This window comes from Ascaphus truei, chromosome 3, assembly GCF_040206685.1.
Source record: "Ascaphus truei isolate aAscTru1 chromosome 3, aAscTru1.hap1, whole genome shotgun sequence".
Classification (NCBI taxonomy): Eukaryota; Metazoa; Chordata; class Amphibia; order Anura; family Ascaphidae; genus Ascaphus; species Ascaphus truei.
The window spans coordinates 427,910,518-427,934,761 of NC_134485.1; the positions used below are offsets into that span (position 1 = coordinate 427,910,518).

Here is a 24,244-nt window from a genome sequence, read left to right on the forward strand (position 1 = left end):
CGTTGGATAACGAGGACTCCCTGTAATAATACACTTTCTGATGGTGCTCAGTACGGGCACTGAATAATTTGCTGGCTATGTCCCTTTAAGGATTGGATACTGCCCACTTACCTCATGATTGGTCCGTCTGCCCGTCAATCACCAGTCATTAAACAAACACTTCCTCGGTTTCGCAACCAAAGGGTACAAGGTTTTTTTTTTCCACTGGCAGAGCTCCGCCTCTTGGCTGAACTTGATTGGTCCTTTAGCTCTGTCAATCAGTGTACAGGTAGCCACCTGCTTTTTGATTGGAAGTTGCTGCAGACCTGCCGAGTGCTGATTGGTTGTGATGGCCGTGGTGCTTTGGCTTGGTTGATGGTGTGCGGGGGCTCCGCCGGAGGCCGGATCCGGCCCGGAGTTTGTAACCGGTCCCGGGTGTGATATTAGGAGCGGCGGCAGCAAGAGGTGCCGAGTATAACCTGACCGCACTATACACTGGCACAGAGTATAACCTGACCGCACTATACACTGGCACAGAGTATAACCTCACCGCACTATACACTGAATCAGAGTATAACCTGACCGCACTATACACTGATACAGAGTATAACCTGACCGCACTATACACTGATACTGAGTATAACCTGACCGCACTATACACCGATACTGAGTATAACCTGACCGTACTATACACTGATACAGAGTATAACCTGACCGCACTATACACTGATACAGAGTATAACCTGACCGCACTATACACTGATACTGAGTATAACCTGACCGCACTATACACTGAATCAGAGTATAACCTGACCGCACTATACACCGATACTGAGTATAACCTGACCGTACTATACACTGATACAGAGTATAACCTGACCGCACTATACACTGATACTGAGTATAACCTGACCGCACTATACACCGATACTGAGTATAACCTGACCGCACTATACACTGAATCAGAGTATAACCTGACCGCACTATACACTGGCACAAATATAACCTGACCGCACTATACACTGAATCAGAGTATAACCTGACCGCACTATACACTGATACAGAGTATAACCTGACCGCACTATACACTGATACTGAGTATAACCTGACCGCACTATACACCGATACTGAGTATAACCTGACCGTACTGAGTATAACCTGACCGCACTATACACCGATACTGAGTATAACCTGACCGTACTATACACTGATACTGAGTATAACCTGACCGCACTATACACTGATCCTGAGTATAACCTCACCGCACTATACACTGACACTGAGTATAACCTCACCGCACTATACACCGACACTGAGTATAACCTGACCGCACTATATACTGTCACAGAGTATAACCTGACGGCACTATACACTGATACTGAGTATAACTTGACCGCACTATACACTGATCCTGAGTATAACCTGACCGCACTATACACTGACACTGAGTATAACCTTACAGCACTATATACTGTCACAGAGTATAACCTAACCGCACAATTCACTAATACTGAGTATAACCTGACGGCACTATACAATAATACTGAGTATAACCTGACGGCACTATACACTAATACTGCGTATAACCTGACGGCACTATACACTAATACTGAGTATAACCTGACCACACTACTGTATACACTGATCGAGTATAACCTGACCGCACTATACACTGATCGAGTATAACCTGACCGCACTATACACTGACACTGAGTATACCTGACCACAGCACACATTGACACGGAGAGGGGGTGACACACGGGGAAGAGAAGGTGGGCAGTGGAAGACAAGGGATCCAAGGGGATTACAGGGGGACAAAGGAGAGCTATTGGGGCAATTGTTCCTGCCTTGCTCCCCAGCCAGAGCTCCCAGTCCCCCCAACCAGAGCTCCCAGCCCCCCCCAGCCAGAGCTTCCAGCCCCCCCCCCAACCAGAGCTCCCAGCCTCCCCCAGCCAGAGCTCCCAGTCCCCCCAACCAGAGCTCCCAGCCTCCCCCCAGCCAGAGCTCCCAGCCTCCCCCCAGCCAGAGCTCCCAGCCTCCCCCCAGCCAGAGCTCCCAGCCTCCCCCCAGCCAGAGCTCCCAGCCTCCCCCCAGCCAGAGCTCCCAGCCCCCCCCCAGCCAGAGCTCCCAGCCTCCCCAACCAGAGTTCCCAGCCTCCCCAAAGCAGAGTTCCCAGCCTCCCCAAAGCAGAGTTCCCAGCCTCCCCCAGCCAGAGCTCCCAGTCCCCCCAACCAGAGCTCCCAGCCTCCCCCCAGCCAGAGCTCCCAGCCTCCCCCCAGCCAGAGCTCCCAGCCTCCCCCCAGCCAGAGCTCCCAGCCCCCCCCCAGCCAGAGCTCCCAGCCTCCCCCAACCAGAGTTCACAGCCTCCCCCAACCAGAGCTCCCAGCCTCCCCCAACCAGAGCTCCCAGCCTCCCCCAACCAGAGCTCCCAGCCTCCCCCAACCAGAGCTCCCAGCCTCCCCCAGCTAGAGCTCCCAGCCTCCCCCAGCCAGAGCTCCCAGCCTCCCCAACCAGAGCTCCCAGCCCCCCCCCCCAACCAGAGCTCCCAGCCCCCCCAACCAGAGCTCCTAGCCTCCCCCAACCAGAGCTCCCAGCCTCCCCCAAGCAGAGCCCCCTGCCTCCCCCAACCAGAGCCCCCAGCCTCCCCAACCAGAGCCCCCAGCCTCCCCCAACCAGAGCTCCCAGCCTCCCCCAGCATAAGCTCCCAGCCTCCCCAACCAGAGCTCCCAGCCTCTCCCAGCCAGAGCTCCCAGCCTCCCCCAGCATAAGTTCCCCAGCCAGAGCTCCCAGCCTCCCCAACCAGAGCTCCCAGCCTCCCCAACCAGAGCTCCCAGCCTCTCCCAGCCAGAGCTCCCAGCCTCCCCCAGCATAAGCTCCAAGCCTCCCCCAGCATAAGCTCCCCAACCAGAGCTCCCAGCCTCCCCCAACCAGAGCCCCCAGCCTCCCCCAACCAGAGCCCCCAGCCTCCCCCAACCAGAGCTCCCAGCCTCCCCCAACCAGAGCTCCAAGCCTCCCCCAACCAGAGCTCCCAGCCTCTCTCAGCATAAGCTCCCCAGCCAGAGCTCCCAGCCTCCCCCAACCAGAGCTCCCAGCCTCCCCCAACCAGAGCTCCCAGCCTCCACCAACCAGGGCTCCCAGCCTCCCCCAACCAGAGCTCCCAGCCTCCCCCAACCAGAGCTCCCAGCCTCCCCCAACCAGAGCTCCCAGCCTCTCCCAGTCAGAGCTCCCAGCCTCCCCCAACCAGAGCCCCCCAGACTCCCCCAACCAGAGCCCCCAGCCTCCCCCAACCAGAGCCCCAGCCTCCCCAACCAGAGCCCCCAGCCTCCCCCAGCATAAGCTCCCCAGCCAGAGCTCCCAGCCTCCCCCAACCAGAGCTCTCAGCCAGAGCTCCCAGCCTCCCCCAACCAGAGCTCCCAGCCTCCCCCAGCCAGAGCCCCCAGCCTCCCCCAACCAGAGCTCCCAGCCTCCCCCAGCCAGAGCCCCCAGCCTCCCCCAGCCAGAGCCCCCAGCCTCCCCCAACCAGAGCCCCCAGCCTCCCCCAACCAGAGCTCCCAGCCTCTCTCAGCATAAGCTCCCCAGCCAGAGCTCCCAGCCTCCCCCAACCAGAGCTCCCAGCCTCCCCCAACCAGAGCCCCCAGCCTCCCCCAACCAGAGCCCCCAGCCTCCCCCAACCAGAGCCCCCAGCCTCCCCCAACCAGAGCCCCCAGCCTCCCCCAACCAGAGCCCCCAGCCCCCCCCAGCCAGAGCCCCCAGCCCCCCCCAGCCAGAGCCCCCAGCCCCCCCCAGCCAGAGCCCCCAGCCCCCCCCAGCCAGAGCCCCCAGCCTCCCCCAACCAGAGCTCCCAGCCTCTCTCAGCATAAGCTCCCCAGCCAGAGCTCCCAGCAAGGTGAGCACTTACTGTGTGCTGCTAGGGAGCCCACCAGAGGTCGCTGGTGTCCTTAAGAGCTCAGTACAGGAGAGGCGCTGGTTAGGGGGGCGCTCTGGCCTCTCCTCTCCCATCTTTCTATGGTCCCTGGATTGATCCCATACCCCAGGATTGTGCGGCGCTCGGAGGGGTTTCTCCCCGGTCATTTCCTGGGGGTTTGACACTTGATCCCAGTCAGGGGTCGGATTTCCCGGGAAATGTCCTGGTAAGTGGTAACACCGGCACAGACCCCCGGATATACCGCGGGGCAGGGGGCTGCCAGAGGTGGGGGACAGACAGAGGCGGGGGGACAGACAGAGGCTGGTGACCAGTGGAAGCCAGGGGCTAATGATTAGGGGGCAGTTGGGGGCTAATGATTAGGGGGCAGTTGGGGGCTAATGATTAGGGGGCAGTTGGGGGCTAATGATTAGGGGGCAGTTGGGGGCTAATGATTAGGGGGCAGTTGGGGGCTAATGATTAGGGGGCAGTTGGGGGCTAATGATTAGGGGGCAGTTGGGGGCTAATGATAAGGGGGCAGTTGGGGGCTAATGATTAGGGGGCAAGCAGAGGGGGGGGGGCTGGATGCAGCCAGGGTATAATTACACAGGGGGCAGCTAGAGATGGGTGACCAAAGGACAGGAGAAAAAGTGCAGGGACAGCTAGAGGCCAGTGAGTAATTGGTGGTCAGGGTGGGGGGCTGATGGCCACTAACAGGTGAGTGTTAAAGGATAGTGGCCCTATCAAAATGGGGAAAGTCCCCCAAAATGTACTATCTTCTTTTGTGTTGTGTGCCAAAGACCTGTAGTTTGGAGACAGGGGGGTCCAGTGCTTGCTGATGGACACTGGCTACTACATTGTAGCCAGGAAAAAAAAAGACTGATGGCGCCAGATCCCAGTGTTGCAGACCCCTCTGGCAGCGAAGTGGTTAATGGACTGACGTTGGTAAACACGTGTGAAGTGCATGCGCTGGAGGACTGTCAGTGTTGTGTGTTGCATGGTAGGCAGCTATCAACATCTATCCTGCTTAATACTGATGGCCAGGTACCCGCCAAATGCTGAGGGCTGCTGTTAGCTGGTATTAACCACACCTGTCTACCAAGTGCCAGTGCTCAGAGTCTAAAGCACCTTGTGCCAAGTGGCTGCTGTGAGTGTTCTGGACACTGCAACACTGGTGGCGCGTGTGTGTTCCGGACACTGCAACACTGGTGGCGCGTGTGTGTTCTGGACACTGCAACACTGGTGGCGCGTGTGTGTTCTGGACACTGCAACACTGGTGGCGTGTGTGTGTGTTCCGGACACTGCAACACTGGTGGCGCGTGTGTGTTCTGGACACTGCAACACTGGTGGCGTGTGTGTGTGTTCCGGACACTACAACACTGGTGGCGCGTGTGTGTTCCGGACACTGCAACACTGGTGGCGTGTGTGTGTTCCGGACACTGCAACACTGGTGGCGTGTGTGTGTGTTCTGGACACTGCAGCACTGGTGGCGCGTGTGTGTTCCGGACACTGCAACACTGGTGGCGCGTGTGTGTTCCGGACACTACAACACTGGTGGCGCGTGTGTGTTCCGGACACTGCAACACTGGTGGCGTGTGTGTGTTCCGGACACTGCAACACTGGTGGCGCGTGTGTGTTCCGGACACTGCAACACTGGTGGCGCGTGTGTGTTCCGGACACTGCAACACTGGTGGCGTGTGTGTTCCGGACACTGCCACACTGGTGGCGTGCGTGTGTGTTCCGGACACTGCAACACTGGTGGCGCGTGTGTGTTCCGGACACTGCAACACTGGTGGCGTGTGTGTGTTCCGGACACTGCAACACTGGTGGCGCGTGTGTGTTCCGGACACTGCAACACTGGTGGCGCGTGTGTGTTCCGGACACTGCAACACTGGTGGCGTGTGTGTTCCGGACACTGCCACACTGGTGGCGTGCGTGTGTGTTCCGGACACTGCCACACTGGTGGCGTGCGTGTGTGTTCCGGACACTGCCACACTGGTGGCGTGTGTGTGTTCCGGACACTGCCACACTGGTGGCGCGTGTGTGTGTTCCGGACACTGCAACACTGGTGGCGCGTGTGTGTTCCGGACACTGCAACACTGGTGGCGCGTGTGTGTTCCGGACACTGCAACACTGGTGGCGTGTGTGTTCCGGACACTGCCACACTGGTGGCGTGCGTGTGTGTTCCGGACACTGCCACACTGGTGGCGTGCGTGTGTGTTCCGGACACTGCCACACTGGTGGCGTGTGTGTGTTCCGGACACTGCCACACTGGTGGCGCGTGTGTGTGTTCCGGACACTGCAACACTGGTGGCGCGTGTGTGTTCCGGACACTGCAACACTGGTGGCGTGTGTGTGTGTTCTGGACACTGCAGCACTGGTGGCGCATGTGTGTTCCGGACACTGCAACACTGGTGGCGCGTGTGTGTTCCGGACACTGCAACACTGGTGGCGCGTGTGTGTTCCGGACACTGCAACACTGGTGGTGCGTGTGTGTTCCAGACACTGACACACTGGTGGCGTGTGTGTGTGTTCCGGACATTACAACACTGGTGGCGTGTGTGTGTGTGTTCCGGACACTGTAACACTGGTGGCGCGTGTGTGTTCCGGACACTGCAACACTGGTGGCGTGTGTGTGTTCTGGACACTGCAACACTGGTGGCGTGTGTGTGTGTTCCGGACACAACAACACTGGTGGCGCGTGTGTGTTCCGGACACTGCAACACTGGTGGCGTGTGTGTGTTCCGGACACTGCAACACTGGTGGCGTGTGTGTGTTCCGGACACTGCAACACTGGTGGCGTGTGTGTGTGTTCCGGACACTGCAGCACTGGTGGCGCGTGTGTGTTCCGGACACTGCAACACTGGTGGCGCGTGTGTGTTCCGGACACTGCAACACTGGTGGCGTGTGTGTTCCGGACACTGCCACACTGGTGGCGTGCGTGTGTGTTCCGGACACTGCAACACTGGTGGCGTGCGTGTGTGTTCCGGACACTGCAACACTGGTGGCGCGTGTGTGTTCCAGACACTGCCACACTGGTGGTGCGTGTGTGTTCCGACCACTGCCACACTGGTGGCGCGTGTGTGTTCCGGACACTACAACACTGGTGGTGTTTGTGTGTGTTCCGGACACTGCAACACTGGTGGTGTGTGTGTGTTCCGGACACTGCAACACTGGTGGTGTGTGTTTGTTCCGGACACTACAACACTGGTGGCGTGTGTGTGTGTGTTCCGGACACTGCCACACTGGTGGCGTGTGTGTGTGTGTTCCGGACACTACAACACTGGTGGCGCGTGTGTGTTCTGGACACTGCAACACTGGTGGCGTGTGTGTGTGTTCCGGACACTACAACACTGGTGGCGTGTGTGTGTTCCGGACACTACAACACTGGTGGCGCGTGTGTGTTCCGGACACTACAACACTAGTGGCACGTGTGTGTTCCGGACACTGCAACACTGGTGGCGTGTATGTTCCGGACACTACAACACTGGTGGCGTGTGTGTGTTCCGGACGCTGCAACACTGGTGGTGCGTGTGTGTGTTCCGGACACTACAACACTGGTGGTGCGTGTGTGTGTTCCGGACACTGCAACACTGGTGGCGTGTGTGTGTGTTCCGGACACTGCAACACTGGTGGCGCGTGTGTGTTCCGGACACTGCAACACTGGTGGCGTGTGTGTTCCGGACACTGTAACACTGGTGGCGTGTGTGTTCCGGACACTGCAAGACTGGTGGCGTGTGTGTGTGTTACGGGCACTGTAACACTGGTGGCGCGTGTGTGTTCTGGACACTGCAACACTGGTGGCGTGTGTGTGTTCCGGACACTGTAACACTGGTGGCGTGTGTGTGTTCCGGACACTGTAACACTGGTGGCGTGTTTGTTCCGGACACTGCAAGACTGGTGGCGTGTGTGTGTTCCGGACACTGTAACACTGGTGGCGTGTTTGTTCCGGACACTACAACACTGGTGGCGCTTGTGTGTGTTCCGGACACTACAACACTGGTGGCGTGTGTGTGTTCCGGACACTGTAACACTGGTGGCGCGTGTGTGTTCCGGACACTACAACACTGGTGGCGTTTGTGTGTTCCGGACACTGTAACACTGGTGGCGTGTGTGTGTGTTCCGGACACTGCCACACTGGTGGCGTGTGTGTGTGTTCCGGACACTACAACACTGGTGGCGCGTGTGTGTTCCGGACACTGCAACACTGGTGGCGTGTGTGTGTGTTCCGGACACTACAGCACTGGTGGCGTGTGTGTGTTCCGGACACTACAGCACTGGTGGCGTGTGTGTGTTCCGGACACTACAACACTGGTGGCGCGTGTGTGTTCCGGACACTGCAACACTGATGGCGTGTGTGTGTTCCGGACACTGCAACACTGGTGGCACGTGTGTGTTCCGGACACTGCCACACTGATGGCGTGTGTGTGTTCCGGACACTACAACACTGGTGGCGCGTGTGTGTTCCGGACACTACAACACTGGTGGTGCGTGTGTGTTCTGGACACTGCAACACTGGTGGCGTGTGTGTGTTCCGGACACTGTAACACTGGTGGTGCGTGTGTGTTCTGGACACTGTAACACTGGTGGCGTGTGTGTGTGTGTTCTGGACACTGCAGCACTGGTGGCGCGTGTGTGTTCCGGACACTACAACACTGGTGGCGCGTGTGTGTTCCGGACACTGTAACACTGGTGGTGTGTGTGTGTTCTGGACACTGCAGCACTGGTGGCGCGTGTGTGTTCCGGACACTAAAACACTGGTGGCGCGTGTGTGTTCCGGACACTGCAACACTGGTGGCGTGTGTGTGTTCCGGACACTGCAACACTGGTGGCGTGTGTGTGTTCCGGACACTACAACACTGGTGGCGTGTGTGTGTTCCGGACACTACAACACTGGTGGCGCGTGTGTGTTCCGGACACTGCAACACTGGTGGTGCGTGTGTGTTCTGGACACTGCAACACTGGTGGCGCGTGTGTGTTCTGGACACTGCAACACTGGTGGCGTGTGTGTGTTCCGGACACTACAACACTGGTGGCGTGTGTGTGTTCCGGACACTGCAACACTGGTGGCGTGTGTGTGTTCCGGACACTACAACACTGGTGGCGTGTGTGTGTTCTGGACACTGCAGCACTGGTGGCGCGTGTGTGTTCCGGACACTACAACACTGGTGGCGTGTGTGTGTTCCGGACACTGCCACACTGGTGGCGTGTGTGTGTTCCGGACACTGTAACACTGGTGGCGCGTGTGTGTTCCGGACACTACAACACTGGTGGCGTGTGTGTGTTCCGGACACTGTAACACTGGTGGCGCGCGTGTGTGTTCCGGACACTGTAACACTGGTGGCGTGTGTGTGTGTTCCGGACACTGCAACACTGGTGGCGTGTGTGTGTTCCGGACACTGCCACACTGGTGGCGCGTGTGTGTTCCGGACACTGCAACACTGGTGGCGCGTGTGTGTTCCGGACACTGCAACACTGGTGGCGTGTGTGTGTGTTCCGGACACTGCAACACTGGTGGCGCGTGTGTGTGTTCCGGACACTGCAACACTGGTGGCGTGTGTGTGTGTTCCGGACACTGCAACACTGGTGGCGTGTGTGTGTTCCGGACACTGCAACACTGGTGGCGTGTGTGTGTTCCGGACACTGCAACACTGGTGGCGTGTGTGTGTTCCGGACACTGTAACACTGGTGGCGCGTGTGTGTTCCGGACATTGCAACACTGGTGGCGTGTGTGTGTTACGGGCACTGTAACACTGGTGGCGCGTGTGTGTTCCGGACACTGTAACACTGGTGGCGTGTGTGTTCCGGACACTACAACACTGGTGGCGTGTGTGTTCCGGACACTGCAACACTGGTGGCGTGTGTGTGTTCCGGACACTACAACACTGGTGGCGTGTGTGTGTTCCGGACACTACAACACTGGTGGCGTGTGTGTGTTCCGGACACTGCAACACTGGTGGCGTGTGTGTGTTCCGGACACTACAACACTGGTGGCGTGTGTGTGTTCCGGACACTACAACACTGGTGGCGCGTGTGTGTTCCGGACACTGCAACACTGGTGGCGTGTATGTGTTCCGGACACTGCAACACTGGTGGCGTGTGTGTGTTCCGGACACTACAACACTGGTGGCGTGTGTGTGTTCCGGACACTACAACACTGGTGGCGTGTGTGTGTTCCGGACACTGTAACACTGGTGGCGTGTGTGTGTTCCGGACACTGTAACACTGGTGGCGTGTGTGTGTTCCGGACACTGTAACACTGGTGGCGCGTGTGTGTTCCGGACACTGCAACACTGGTGGCGCGTGTGTGTTCCGGACACTGCAACACTGGTGCTGCCGCCGTGCGTGGGTGTCCCAGACACTGGTGCCGCCGCCGCCGTGCGTGTGTTGTGGGTACTGCAACACTGGTGGCGTGGGGACACACACACACAAACGCTTAACATATGTGGGGGGGGGGGGTAGAGTGTGTAGCTGTAAATCAGCGCTGCGTCCCCGAAATGTTATTTGGTCTGCTTTAAGCATGGAGTAAAGCCTCCGCAATGTTTTTTGCAACTAAAACTGTTTGTTTGCCTCCGTCTTTTCTGTGCTGTACTTACTATAGGTCTATGCTCTGAGTTGTAACATTAGGGCTTTGATGGGTTAGCGGCTACACCAGGACTTTGATACTGTTCACCTGTCTGGCCTTTGGTGTGCCTCTGCCTATCTATATCCTGCTACTACATGTGGGACCTATCTATATCCTGCTACTACATGTGGGACCTATCTATATCCTGCTACTACATGTGGGACCTATCTATATCCTGCTACTACATGTGGGACCTATCTATATCCTGCTACTACATGTGGGACCTATCTATATCCTGCTACTACATGTGGGACCTATCTATATCCTGCTACTACATGTGGGACCTATCTATATCCTGCTACTACATGTGGGACCTATCTATATCCTGCTACTACATGTGGGACCTATCTATATCCTGCTACTACATGTGGGACCTATCTATATCCTGCTACTACATGTGGGACCTATCTATATCCTGCTACTACATGTGGGACCTTTAACACAGAATCCTCATATTTGCTCAGACTGTTGGCAGTGTTTGTGCCACATGTCCGATTAGCATATTCGTTTCGACACCAGAGCTGCGTGCAACACGTTTTCCAATTCTACTTAGTAACCCTTCGAGTCCCGCGTGTGTTTTGTACCCTGAGTGTTGAAGAATCGTTGACCAGTATGATGGTGCTAGCAATATTTAAGGCACAATTAAGATAATATTCCTATTATATTCGCTTTTTTTTGTTGGTACATTCTGTAGATTATACTATCCTTGGTTTAATGTTAGTTTCCTGATTATCGCATACATTTTAGTTTAAATGATAAAAGACATTATAAAATGAATACAATAAGTCTATAATGCCTTTATTTCGTGTCACAGGACGCACATTATGCTCGCCACTCCTAAAAATACCAGAACATGCAACAAACAATATTCAAAAGAACTCACACAGGGATATAGAAGCCCTGGAAACTGTGAGCATTGGAGGAAACTGAGTCACCTCCCCAATGTTGGCACCATTCCCTACAGGTGCTGCCATAGGCAAATAAAGGCCGACCTCCCCCCCATTTCCCTATTCTGTTTCAAAACGCAACATCCCTCTGTAATCTTTCAATATTCAAGAATGCTCTCGGAGCTCCCCTTAGGGTCTCTGACGGGGGGAGCGCAGGGACCAACTTCCATTATCGGTCGCCTTGGTGGTCCCACTTCTTGGTGGGAAAGAGTAAGAGAGAAGGGTGGAGGGGTGAGAGTGGGTGACAGAGTAAGGCCTCGTCCATGGTGGCGCTGAGCGCGCGCTCACGCTGGCCGCGATGAAATGCATTGAGGCAATGTGTGTGGCCAGCGTGAGCACGCGCCTGCAACCGCTCGGCGCTTAGAGCAAGCAAATTTGATTTTGCCCCTCGCAAGCGCGTCACGTGAGCGGTTCGCCCAATGAGGGTGAACCAGCTCCGTGACGTCGGGAGTGCGCGCCTAGCCAGCCACGAGTCGCCCCACCGAGCAGGGCGCAGCGCACGAGCGTCTGCGTGCCCGTTCCCTGCCTGGCCAAGGCCTAAGGGGAGAGGATGGAGGCAGTGTCGTGAGTGCCACATCTGTGTGCACGTGACTTGTGTATGTGAAACGTGCTCAAACCTCCAGCTGGCCTCATTTACCTCCGCAGAGACAGTCATATTACACCTCAATTCCACTGCCACCACCAGAATAATGTAAGGTGTTTCCCTGAGGGGTCCTTGGTCCTGCGTTTACTGGACAAATTAACACAAAAACCCAATGTAGCAAAAGGTGTCCGAAAAGGCGGTTAATCTCTTTTAAAAGGTACTAAGTTAAATTAGAGCCCAAAGACCGTACTTGTTAAATCTTAGATTTAGTATCCGAAAAGTGGTACAGTGCATGTTTACAGAAAAGGAATGTTACAAAAACATACAATATAAAAATATAGACTGTTTCATAAAATACAATAATAAACCAGAATCTATACATTACCAATGTACAACATTAGATCCCTCCAAAGAGGTCTTGAAGTTGCGGATATGAGAAGTCACGTGTTATGGATGTCATGCCCCTCCATGTTGGATTCTGATTTTTCTATTCAAACTCATTCTTTTTAAAGCCAAACCTTTGCCCCGGTGACTCGGGCTGGACAACCTTTTCTGGGTGTGTCTTACCTTCCACTCATCAATCTTCCATGACAATGATGGCTGGGAGCAGTGCTTTTTAAACCCAAATGAAGATAACAGTATAAAATGCCCTATAACTCTTTCCCGATAACCCCTAGAACAGCGGTTGCCAACCTTTTGTTTGGTTAAGGAACCCCAAGTGAAATTCTGAGGAACCTCCAACCATCTCTAATGGCAATTCTGTGATCAGATGCATTGTAAGGAACCCCGACCTTCTCTAATAGCGCGTCCTGAGATCAGATGCATTTTAAGGAACCCCAACCCAATCTAATAGCGCGTCTGAGATCAGATGCATTGTAAGGAACCCCAACCCTCTCTAATAGCACGTCCTGAGATCAGATACATTGTAAGGAACCCCAACCCTCTCTATTAGCGGGTCTGAGATCAGATGCATTGTAAGGAACCCCGACCCTCTCTAATAGTGCGTCTGAGATCAGATGCATTGTAAATTCTTCTGTATTAGATAACATTTTCAAATGACTAGAAAATTGCTGGGAACCCTTTAGGAATGCTCGGGGAACCCTTTAGGAATGCTCGGGGAACCCAAGGTTTCTGAGGAACTCCTGTTGAAAACACTGCGCTAGAATAACATAACCCTCACCGGTGCATTCAAATGGTTTTGCCAAAGGCGCAGAAGTGATTTTTACTAGGGCAGCTTTTAGTTTGGAGGGAGGCAACAAATATCTCAGCTACGCAACACAAAACCCCTCACAGATGATATTGTTGCACACTAATTTTGCCTGACACAAATCTATATTTCTGATCCTTGTGCATTGCATCAGATTTTAATTATCATACATTTTAAAATCTGTAAGCAATTGGAGGGTGCTCCCTTTCTGTCACCTGTCTGCAGACCCATCTCAGGATGTCACCTGTCTGCAGACCCATCTCAGGATGTCACCTGTCTGCAGACCCATCTCAGGATGTCACCTGTCTGCAGACCCATCTCAGGATGTCACCTGTCTGCAGACCCGTCTCAGGATGTCACCTGTCTGCAGACCCGTCTCAGGATGTCACCTGTCTGCAGACCCGTCTCAGGATGTCACCTGTCTGCAGACCCGTCTCAGGATGTCACCTGTCTGGAGACCCGTCTCAGGATGTCACCTGTCTGCAGACCCGTCTCAGGATGTCACCTGTCTGCAGACCCGTCTCAGGATGTCACCTGTCTGCAGACCCGTCTCAGGATGTCACCTGTCTGCAGACCCGTCTCAGGATGTCACCTGTCTGCAGACCCGTCTCAGGATGTCACCTGTCTGCAGACCCGTCTCAGGATGTCACCTGTCTGCAGACCCGTCTCAGGATGTCACCTGTCTGCAGACCCGTCTCAGGATGTCACCTGTCTGCAGACCCGTCTCAGGATGTCACCTGTCTGGAGACCCGTCTCAGGATGTCACCTGTCTGCAGACCCGTCTCTGGATGTCACCGGTCTGCAGACCCATCTCAGGATGTCACCAGTCTGCAGACCCATCTCAGGATGTCACCTGTCTGCAGACCCATCTCAGGATGTCACCTGTCTGCAGACCCATCTCAGGATGTCACCTGTCTGCAGACCCATCTCAGGATGTCACCTGTCTGCAGACCCATCTCAGGATGTCACCTGTCTGCAGATCCATCTCAGGATGTCACCTGTCTGCAGACCCATCTCAGGATGTCACCTGTCTGCAGACCCATCTCAGGATGTCACCTGTCTGCAGACCCATCTCAGGATGTCACCAGTCTGCAGACCCATCTCAGGATGTCACCTGTCTGCAGACCCATCTCAGGATGTCACCTGTCTGCAGATCCATCTCAGGATGTCACCTGTCTGCAGACCCATCTCAGGATGTCACCTGTCTGCAGACCCATCTCAGGATGTCACCTGTCTGCAGACCCATCTCAGGATGTCACCAGTCTGCAGACCCATCTCAGGATGTCACCTGTCTGCAGACCCATCTCAGGATGTCACCTGTCTGCAGACCCATCTCAGGATGTCACCTGTCTGCAGATCCATCTCAGGATGTCACCTGTCTGCAGACCCATCTCAGGATGTCACCTGTCTGCAGATCCATCTGGGGAATGTACACAATGCCTTTGCTGAACACTTAGAGACCGGGTCACATCTCGCGTACATCTGTGCATTTTCACCAGTCACTACTATTATAAACAGGTTTTTTTCTCCCATTGTATTATTGGCCTGTTAATGCAAAGACAAGGTTGACCCAGGTAACTCACAGGAGACAGAGGACAATAGGTATTTTTAAAATGAAAGTTAACCCCTTGGTTACGGTATTGTTCTCATAACTGGAATAGGATTAAGCAGGGGTTCTGAACTCCTCCAGGGCACTCTCCCTCCCCCCCAAATGGGTCCGGTTTTGAGGATTGCACAGGTGGCTCAATCAGTCCCAGCTTCAGCACAGGTGGCTAAGTCTTAGACTGAGCCACTGATTGAGCCACCTGGGCTGAAGCTGAGAGATCCTCAAAACCTGACCTGTTGGGGGTCTTGAGGGCTGAAGTTGAGAACCCCTGGGTTACAGACATTAACGTGAGTGAGGAGAGCAGAAGAGAGAGGGGTGGAGGGAGAAAGTCTTCTCAACAACGTGGGGCCCAGGTGGAGACTAGCCCAGGTCCCTGGGAAAGCTGTGGGTGACCCGGCCCCCTCCCATAACTTACCTGTTCCAATATGCAGCACCATACCTTTTCGGGCTGTAAGTATTATGTCCGGCAGCACTCACTGGGCTAGTCACGCTTACTTATGCTTCTCCAATTTCACCTCTTTGTTTAGAAATATGAATACTGAATTTACTAAAGGTGGCATTAAATCAAGAGGCTCGTGAGGCCGGAGAAACGGATGCTGGTAACCTATGAAGAACGCTTTTGCCTGTAGTTATAGCCCAATTAGCTTGAACGGCTGCTTTAAGGCAGCGAGGGACTTTAAAGGACCCTCGCTCCTGGTGAACGGGCATATGCCTTGTTCCATCCGTCTTAGGAGAACCTCATGAGATGCCTTCATATGTGGGATTACGCCCCCCCGGGCCACGGACCGTGCTCATGCTTGAGTGGTGATGTCACAAACTCTACAAGCATGAGCGTTCAGATGTCCGGCAACTTTTCCTGCAAGTGCGTGTGGAGGGGGGGGGGTGGCCAAAATAATGACTGGCACTGATTGGCTGAGGAGGTCATGTGACCCCTCAGCGCACCTCAAAGTCAATTCAATTTGTCTCAGCAAGCACCCAGTGCCCGTGAGCATACGTGCACGCTCATGAGCGCGCGCCGCCTGAGCGTGGCCGGACAAATTTAAATTGATTGTGCTGACCGCACCAAGCGGTGTCAGTGGCAGCTTGGGACGCAGACTTGTAGAGTGCAGGTCTCTTCTTCGGGGTACTTTTGAAAAAGAGACCTGTGAGATTTGGAGATATCTGTGCACCACAATTCCACTTAGGAATTCACTTTTAGTCTTTGTTTCTCTGAAAAATGCTTCTCTTCTTTAAACGATGTTGAAAATCAGAATGTTCCTGTTGTTTATTGTTGTAATTTCCCATTCTGATGCTGAAAAGACCAATGGAACGTAACGAAGTTTATACCTGCCACATAACACCGTGTCCTCTTCCTCCTGTAACCCATCTGTTTCCCGTCTCTTGCTCCCCGTGCAGTAGAATGAAGGGTGAGAAGGTCCATCTCCCCGCACCACCAGGAGCAGAGGAGGAGGAGGGTGGGAATGGTGCGTCGGAGTATGAAGCCAGCGTGAGCCGGAGCCGGGAAGAGTCCGCGAGAGGAGACTTCCAGCCCTAGCTTCAGAGGTGAGGATATCACCCCGTGCCGGAAACCTGCAGGCGGCAGCGATGGGGGGGGGGGGGGGGGGGGGGGCTAAGATAGATCCCACAATATGTCTGAATTAATAGCAATCGTCTACTGATGGAAAGCAGAAAGAAGAGTCCCCAACCCACAGCACCCTGCTTTTTTTTATTTTTAACATTTATTCCTGTAATATTTAACCCTTTTAATGTCGAATGGTTCCACAATGGCCCCCGGTGGTTCCAAATCTTGTTGAATCCCTCCCCCCTTACCAACCCCAAAGCATTTTGTTTTGTCTCTACCCCATTCTGCATGCCGTGCACACAGAAAGATGTCCAACAATTGGGGGTCAGTTCCCCTCCCCCCCCCCCCCACAAAATTCCCGTTTAAAAAGAATAATTATTCGTCATTATGGAATATATTATTTGGGTTATCGATGCAGGATAAGCGCCATTTTTTTCTTCCTTCTTTCTTGTGTCTTCCAGTGTTTGTCCATCCTGTCACTGTGAGCCCCCTTTTGTAAGTCTCCTGGGACTCCCCGGTTGGGTAGCACTGGGTTGCAGGGATTATTGCGGTACCTTTTTGTATCCACGTTCTCCGTGCTATGTTTTGCTTACTGGTTGTTAATGTGCAGGTGGTTGGTGCATCCTGTGCATTGAGAAATGGGACGGGTGGGTGGGTGGGGAATGGACCTGGTACAGTATAGAGAAATAGGCCAAGTGGTCACGCCGCTGCTTCTGTTCCCCAGGTGCCGTTGTATGTAAGCATGCCGGAAATGACTCGGAGCGAATCTCCTACCAAGACACCGCACAGGTAAGGTGGTGTAATGTGGGCCTTACAAGGGATACCTGGCACGTTACTCAATACACATACAAAGTGTTAGTGCCCGGGCAGGGTGGAGGCAAATCCCCCCCACTGAAAAATGGCCCCGCGGCACTCTATCATGATACCGAGTAGCTCTGTTCACGCCCGACTTCTTCCAAATCACTCGTCACAATCGCTTGAGTAGAAGCTGAAGTGCGCAGGGCGTGAGCAGCGTCTGCGGCTGGCAGCTGGTGAAGCTCTTTACTTCTTTGAATCCATAAGAAATATGTTATGAAAAAGTTTTGGTTAACTGTGTATGTACAGTGTGTGTGTGTGTGTGTGTGTGTGTGTGTGTGTATGTGTGTGTGTATATATATATATATATGTATATATATATATATATATATATATATATATCTATAGCCCACAGATCTCAAACCCCTTACTACTGAGGCGGAAATACTGTGGGAGAAGTCACATAGTCACCTAGTAGATGAGGTTGAAAAAAGACATATGTCCATCAAGTTCAGCCTATGCTAAATTTAAACGACAGATACTTTATCCTATATCCGTACTTACAGTATATTAATTCAGGGGAAGGCAAACAGAAAACCCCAGTGACATATCATCCAATGATATCTCATAAGGGGAAAAATACATACCTTCCTGACTCCAAATCAGATTACTCCCTGGATCAACATCCTTCCCATGTTTACTTATTTGGTATATCCCTGTATTGAGTTGGTATATCCCTGTATTGAGTTGGTATATCCCTGTATTGAGTTGGTATATCCCTGTATTGAGTTGGTATATCCCTGTATTGAGTTGGTATATCCCTGTATTGAGTTGGTATATCCCTGTATTGAGTTGGTATATCCCTGTATTGAGTTGGTATATCCCTGTATTGAGTTGGTATATCCCTGTATTGAGTTGGTATATCCCTGTATTGAGTTGGTATATCCCTGTATTGAGTTGGTATATCCCTGTATTGAGTTGGTATATCCCTGTATTGAGTTGGTATATCCCTGTATTGAGTTGGTATATCCCTGTATTGAGTTGGTATATCCCTGTATTGAGTTGGTATATCCCTGTATTGAGTTGGTATATCCCTGTATTGAGTTGGTATATCCCTGTATTGAGTTGGTATATCCCTGTATTGAGTTGGTATATCCCTGTATTGAGTTGGTATATCCCTGTATTGAGTTGGTATATCCCTGTATTGAGTTGGTATATCCCTGTATTGAGTTGGTATATCCCTGTATTGAGTTGGTATATCCCTGTATTGAGTTGGTATATCCCTGTATTGAGTTGGTATATCCCTTTATAACTTTCCTGTGTAACAATGGGGAACTTCTACTAAAGCATAGGTTTTGTGTTTCGCACTTTACCAAACATGTCACCGTAAAGCTCTTTGCTCCCCGCCGGTCACCGTAAAGCTCTTTGCTCCCCGCCGGTCACCGTAAAGCTCTTTGCTCCCCGCCGGTTCCCGTAAAGCTCTTTGCTCCCCGCCGGTTACCGTAAAGCTCTTTGCTCCCCGCCGGTTACCGTAAAGCTCTTTGCTCCCCGCCGGTTCCCGTAAAGCTCTTTGCTCCCCGCCGGTCACCGTAAAGCTCTTTGCTCCCCGCCGGTTACCGTAACGCTCTTTGCTCCCCGCCGGTCACCGTAAAGCTCTTTGCTCCTCGCCGGTTCCCGTAAAGCTCTTTGCTCCCCGCCGGTCACCGTAAAGCTCTTTGCTCCCCGCCGGTTACTGTAAAGCTCTTTGCTCCCCGCCGGTCACCGTAAAGCTCTTTGCTCCCCGCCGGTTCCCGTAAAGCTCTTTGCTCCCCGCCGGTTCCCGTAAAGCTCTTTGCTCCCCGCCGGTCACCGTAAAGCTCTTTGCTCCCCGCCGGTTCCCGTAAAGCTCTTTGCTCCCCGCCGGTCACCGTAAAGCTCTTTGCTCCCCGCCGGTCACCGTAAAGCTCTTTGCTCCCCGCCGGTTCCCGTAAAGCTCTTTGCTCCCCGCCGGTTCCCGTAAAGCTCTTTGCTCCCCGCCGGTTCCCGTAAAGCTCTTTGCTCCCCGCCGGTTCCCGTAAAGCTCTTTGCTCCCCGCCGGTCACCGTAAAGCTCTTTGCTCCCCGCCGGTTCCCGTAACGCTCTTTGCTCCTCGCCGGTTACCGTAAAGCTCTTTGCTCCCCGCGGTTACCGTAAAGCTCTTTGCTCCCCGCCGGTCACCGTAAAGCTCTTTGCTCCCCGCCGGTCACCGTAAAGCTCTTTGCTCCCCGCCGGTTCCCGTAAAGCTCTTTGCTCCCCGCCGGTTCCCGTAAAGCTCTTTGCTCCCCGCCGGTCACCGTAAAGCTCTTTGCTCCCCGCGGTTCCCGTAAAGCTCTTTGCTCCCCGCCGGTTCCCGTAAAGCTCTTTGCTCCCCGCCGGTTACCGTAAAGCTCTTTGCTCCCCGCCGGTTACCGTAAAGCTCTTTGCTCCCCGCCGGTTCCCGTAAAGCTCTTTGCTCCCCGCCGGTTGCCGTAAAGCTCTTTGCTCCCCGCCGGTCACCGTAAAGCTCTTTGCTCCCCGCCGGTTACCGTAAAGCTCTGTGCTCCCCGCCGGTTCCCGTAAAGCTCTGTGCTCCCCGCCGGTTCCCGTAAAGCTCTTTGCTCCCCGCCGGTCACCGTGCCGGTTACTGTAAAGCTCTTTGCTCCCCGCCGGTTCCCGTAAAGCTCTTTGCTCCCCGCCGGTTCCCGTAAAGCTCTTTGCTCCCCGCCGGTCACCGTAACGCTCTTTGCTCCCCGCCGGTCACCGTAAAGCTCTTTTCTCCCCGCCGGTTACTGTAAAGCTCTTTTCTCCCCGCCGGTTACTGTAAAGCTCTTTGCTCCCCGCCGGTTACCGTAAAGCTCTTTGCTCCCCGCCGGTTACCGTAAAGCTCTTTGCTCCCCGCCGGTTACCGTAAAGCTCTTTTCTCCCCGCCGGTCACCGTAAAGCTCTTTTCTCCCCGCCGGTTACTGTAAAGCTCTTTGCTCCCCGCCGGTTCCCGTAAAGCTCTTTTCTCCCCGCCGGTTACTGTAAAGCTCTTTGCTCCCCGCCGGTTACTGTAAAGCTCTTTGCTCCCCGCCGGTTACCGTAAAGCTCTTTGCTCCCCGCCGGTTCCCGTAAAGCTCTTTGCTCCCCGCCGGTCACCGTAAAGCTCTTTGCTCCCCGCCGGTTCCAGTAAAGCTCTTTGCTCCCCGCCGGTCACCGTGCCGGTTATCGCTGCTGGTTAAGTGGCACCTTCATGTTTATTTTCTGTCCTTTTTATCGTTTTTCTTTAGGAAGAAAAACCGAGAGAGTCACAATGAAGGTCAGTAGCAGAGCCGCTGTTTGTAGCACGTGTGGGCCAGGAACGGTCTATATAGGCATGCGAGCAGCATGGATATGTGCGGCGTCTGGCAGTGTGCGCTGCGCTGTCCCGGGGATCCCAGTACTTCCCACTGCGGGTAGCAGGATGCGGCGGCTGGCAGTGCGCGCTGCGCTGTCCCGGGGGATCCCAGTACTTCCCACTGCGGGTAGCAGGATGCGGCGGCTGGCAGTGCGCGCTGCGCTGTCCCGGGGATCCCAGTACTTCCCACTGCGGGTAGCAGGATGCGGCGGCTGGCAGTGTGCGCTGCGCTGTCCCGGGGGATCCCAGTACTTCCCACTGCGGGTAGCAGGATGCGGCGTCTGGCAGTGTGCGCTGCGCTGTCCCGGGGGATCCCAGTACTTCCCACTGCGGGTAGCAGGATGCGGCGGCTGGCAGTGCGCGCTGCGCTGTCCCGGGGGATCCCAGTACTTCCCACTGCGGGTAGCAGGATGCGGCGGCTGGCAGTGCGCGCTGCGCTGTCCTGGGGATCCCAGTACTTCCCACTGCGGGTAGCAGGATGCGGCGGCTGGCAGTGCGCGCTGCGCTGTCCCGGGGATCCCAGTACTTCCCACTGCGGGTAGCAGGATGCGGCGGCTGGCAGTGCGTGCTGCGCTGTCCCGGGGGATCCCAGTACTTCCCACTGCGGGTAGCAGGATGCGGCGGCTGGCAGTGCGCGCTGCGCTGTCCCGGGGGATCCCAGTACTTCCCACTGCGGGTAGCAGGATGCGGCGGCTGGCAGTGCGCGCTGCGCTGTCCCGGGGGATCCCAGTACTTCCCACTGCGGGTAGCAGGATGCGGCGGCTGGCAGTGCGCGCTGCGCTGTCCCGGGGGATCCCAGTACTTCCCACTGCGGGTAGCAGGATGCGGCGGCTGGCAGTGCGCGCTGCGCTGTCCCGGGGGATCCCAGTACTTCCCACTGCGGGTAGCAGGATGCGGCGGCTGGCAGTGCGTGCTGCGCTGTCCCGGGGGATCCCAGTACTTCCCACTGCGGGTAGCAGGATGCGGCGGCTGGCAGTGCGCGCTGCGCTGTCCCGGGGATCCCAGTACTTCCCACTGCGGGTAGCAGGATGCGGCGGCTGGCAGTGCGCGCTGCGCTGTCCCGGGGATCCCAGTACTTCCCACTGCGGGTAGCAGGATGCGGCGGCTGGCAGTGCGTGCTGCGCTGTCCCGGGGGATCCCAGTACTTCCCACTGCGGGTAGCAGGATGCGGCGGCTGGCAGTGCGCGCTGCGCTGTCCCGGGGGATCCCAGTACTTCCCACTGCGGGTAGCAGGATGCGGCGGCTGGCAGTGCGTGCTGCGCTGTCCCGGGGGATCCCAGTACTTCCCACTGCGGGTAGCAGGATGCGGCGGCTGGCAGTGCGCGCTGCGCTGTCCCGGGGGATCCCAGTACTTCCCACTGCGGGTAGCAGGATGCGGCGTCTGGCAGTGTGCGCTGCGCTGTCCCGGGGGATCCCAGTACTTCCCACTGCGGGTAGCAGGATGCGGCGGCTGGCAGTGCGCGCTGCGCTGTCCCGGGGGATCCCAGTACTTCCCACTGCGGGTAGCAGGATGCGGCGGCTGGCAGTGCGCGCTGCGCTGTCCCGGGGGATCCCAGTACTTCCCACTGCGGGTAGCAGGATGCGGCGGCTGGCAGTGTGCGCTGCGCTGTCCTGGGGATCCCAGTACTTCCCACTGCGGGTAGCAGGATGCGGCGGCTGGCAGTGCGCGCTGCGCTGTCCCGGGGGATCCCAGTACTTCCCACTGCGGGTAGCAGGATGCGGCGGCTGGCAGTGCGCGCTGCGCTGTCCCGGGGGATCCCAGTACTTCCCACTGCGGGTAGCAGGATGCGGCGTCTGGCAGTGCGCGCTGCGCTGTCCCGGGGGATCCCAGTACTTCCCACTGCGGGTAGCAGGATGCGGCGGCTGGCAGTGCGCGCTGCGCTGTCCCGGGGGATCCCAGTACTTCCCACTGCGGGTAGCAGGATGCGGCGGCTGGCAGTGCGCGCTGCGCTGTCCCGGGGGATCCCAGTACTTCCCACTGCGGGTAGCAGGATGCGGCGGCTGGCAGTGCGCGCTGCGCTGTCCCGGGGGATCCCAGTACTTCCCACTGCGGGTAGCAGGATGCGGCGGCTGGCAGTGCGTGCTGCGCTGTCCCGGGGGATCCCAGTACTTCCCACTGCGGGTAGCAGGATGCGGCGGCTGGCAGTGCGCGCTGCGCTGTCCCGGGGGATCCCAGTACTTCCCACTGCGGGTAGCAGGATGCGGCGGCTGGCAGTGTGCGCTGCGCTGTCCTGGGGATCCCAGTACTTCCCACTGCGGGTAGCAGGATGCGGCGGCTGGCAGTGCGTGCTGCGCTGTCCCGGGGGATCCCAGTACTTCCCACTGCGGGTAGCAGGATGCGGCGGCTGGCAGTGCGTGCTGCGCTGTCCCGGGGGATCCCAGTACTTCCCACTGCGGGTAGCAGGATGCGGCGGCTGGCAGTGCGCGCTGCGCTGTCCCGGGGGATCCCAGTACTTCCCACTGCGGGTAGCAGGATGCGGCGGCTGGCAGTGCGCGCTGCGCTGTCCCGGGGGATCCCAGTACTTCCCACTGCGGGTAGCAGGATGCGGCGGCTGGCAGTGCGTGCTGCGCTGTCCCGGGGGATCCCAGTACTTCCCACTGCGGGTAGCAGGATGCGGCGGCTGGCAGTGCGCGCTGCGCTGTCCCGGGGGATCCCAGTACTTCCCACTGCGGGTAGCAGGATGCGGCGGCTGGCAGTGCGTGCTGCGCTGTCCCGGGGGATCCCAGTACTTCCCACTGCGGGTAGCAGGATGCGGCGGCTGGCAGTGCGCGCTGCGCTGTCCCGGGGGATCCCAGTACTTCCCACTGCGGGTAGCAGGATGCGGCGGCTGGCAGTGCGTGCTGCGCTGTCCCGGGGATCCCAGTACTTCCCACTGCGGGTAGCAGGATGCGGCGGCTGGCAGTGCGCGCTGCGCTGTCCCGGGGATCCCAGTACTTCCCACTGCGGGTAGCAGGATGCGGCGGCTGGCAGTGCGCGCTGCGCTGTCCCGGGGATCCCAGTACTTCCCACTGCGGGTAGCAGGATGTGGCGGCTGGCAGTGCGTGCTGCGCTGTCCCGGGGGATCCCAGTACTTCCCACTGCGGGTAGCAGGATGCGGCGGCTGGCAGTGTGCGCTGCGCTGTCCCGGGGGATCCCAGTACTTCCCACTGCGGGTAGCAGGATGCGGCGGCTGGCAGTGTGCGCTGCGCTGTCCCGGGGGATCCCAGTACTTCCCACTGCGGGTAGCAGGATGCGGCGGCTGGCAGTGCGCGCTGCGCTGTCCCGGGGGATCCCAGTACTTCCCACTGCGGGTAGCAGGATGCGGCGGCTGGCAGTGCGCGCTGCGCTGTCCCGGGGGATCCCAGTACTTCCCACTGCGGGTAGCAGGATGCGGCGGCTGGCAGTGTGCGCTGCGCTGTCCCGGGGGATCCCAGTACTTCCCACTGCGGGTAGCAGGATGCGGCGGCTGGCAGTGCGCGCTGCGCTGTCCCGGGGATCCCAGTACTTCCCACTGCGGGTAGCAGGATGCGGCGGCTGGCAGTGCGTGCTGCGCTGTCCCGGGGATCCCAGTACTTCCCACTGCGGGTAGCAGGATGCGGCGGCTGGCAGTGCGCGCTGCGCTGTCCCGGGGGATCCCAGTACTTCCCACTGCGGGTAGCAGGATGCGGCGGCTGGCAGTGCGCGCTG

General features: G+C 56.5%; 1 long non-coding RNA gene across 2 annotated transcripts; it reads left to right on the plus strand.

Moving 5' to 3' along the window:
• Positions 1 to 303: 303 nt before the first annotated feature.
• Positions 304 to 20,593, plus strand: LOC142491210 (uncharacterized). Of its 2 annotated transcripts, none has more exons than XR_012800344.1 (4): positions 304 to 444; positions 16,244 to 16,390; positions 17,134 to 17,198; positions 20,471 to 20,593. It is a non-coding gene; the product is annotated as an uncharacterized LOC142491210 (long non-coding RNA). The 2 variants fall into 2 exon arrangements; XR_012800345.1 differs by lacking the exon at positions 304 to 444 and adding an exon at positions 3,865 to 4,109.
• The last annotated feature ends 3,651 nt before the right edge of the window (positions 20,594 to 24,244 follow it).